This window comes from Anolis sagrei, chromosome 13 (assembly GCF_037176765.1).
Source record: "Anolis sagrei isolate rAnoSag1 chromosome 13, rAnoSag1.mat, whole genome shotgun sequence".
In the NCBI taxonomy this organism is placed as follows: domain Eukaryota; kingdom Metazoa; phylum Chordata; class Lepidosauria; order Squamata; family Dactyloidae; genus Anolis; species Anolis sagrei.
The window spans coordinates 8,732,968-8,734,079 of record NC_090033.1 but is presented as its reverse complement, the minus strand read 5'-3'; the positions used below and the strand labels follow the sequence as shown (position 1 = coordinate 8,734,079).

The 1,112-nt window shown below is 46.7% G+C and overlaps 1 pseudogene; it reads left to right on the top strand.

Annotated features, from left to right (window-relative positions):
- LOC137097797 (guanine nucleotide exchange factor subunit RIC1-like) overlaps positions 1-392 on the top strand; it is a 12,885-nt pseudogene extending 12,493 nt beyond the window's left edge.
- Positions 393-1,112: the final 720 nt, after the last annotated feature.

Genomic DNA, 1,112 nt, shown 5'->3' with positions numbered 1-1,112 from the left:
ATGGAGTATTGGAAGGCATCCTAAGGGACATTTCATCTATCTTTGATGGGAAGGCATGCCCAATGAGATCGCTCTGTTGGAATGGGAATCTGCTTAGAGAATGGAAGGGGACAGCTCGATAGAAAGGTCTTCTACACCAAACCCATGAAAATGGGATTGCAAATCCGGAGAACAGTGTTGCGACATGGCATTCAGATCTTGAAGCAACATCTGGAGCAATGCCCTCTTCCATGGAACAAGACGAGACTCGAAACCAGGTGCAAACGTGCATTTTGGGACCTCCTTTGGCATGAATCGCTTCTGACAATCAACATGCTTTTATGTCTTATTTTCCCATGCAGCTTGTGGCTTTGGAGATGAATTCAAATGGAGGCGACACAGTTTTCAAATAGGCTTGTGGTGCCCTCTGCTGCTCATATATTAGGTGTGCAGAAACGCTTGTTGTCTGTCTTCGAGTTGTTTCCAAGCTGTACTTAGAGTAGCTTGAGCTGAAAAGTGCTTCAGATGGGGAGATATTGGAAAAATAGATGTTTATTTATGCACATCGCAAGTGCTGAACCTGACTCAGCACATAGAAGATGGCTTTGAAAGGCAGCAGATCACAGGAGCTGTCTTCATAGACCTGTCAGCGGCTTAGGATACTGTGAACCACCGCCTCCTCCTGAGAAAAATGTATAATATCACAAAGGACGACCACCTCACCGGCCTCATAGGAAACCTGCTACAAAACAGGAGCTTTTTTGTTGAATTCCAAGGCCAGAGAAGCAAATGGCGGAAACAGAAGAACGGCCTGCCTCAGGGAAGCATGCTTGCTCCATCCATGTTCAACATCGACACAAATGACCAGCCACTGCCAGAAGGGACAGAGAGCTTCATCTATGCTGATGATCGTGCCATCACCACTCAAGCAGGGAGCTTTGAGATTTTAGAACAGAAGCTCTCCGAAGCTCTAGGTGCTCTTACTGCCAATTACAGGGAAAACCAACTGATCCCTAATCCATCTAAAACACAGACATGTGCCTTTCATCTCAAGAACAGAGAAGCATCCCAAGCTCTGAGGATGACCTGGGAAGGAATCCCACTGGAGCATTGCAGCGCACCCACATACATGG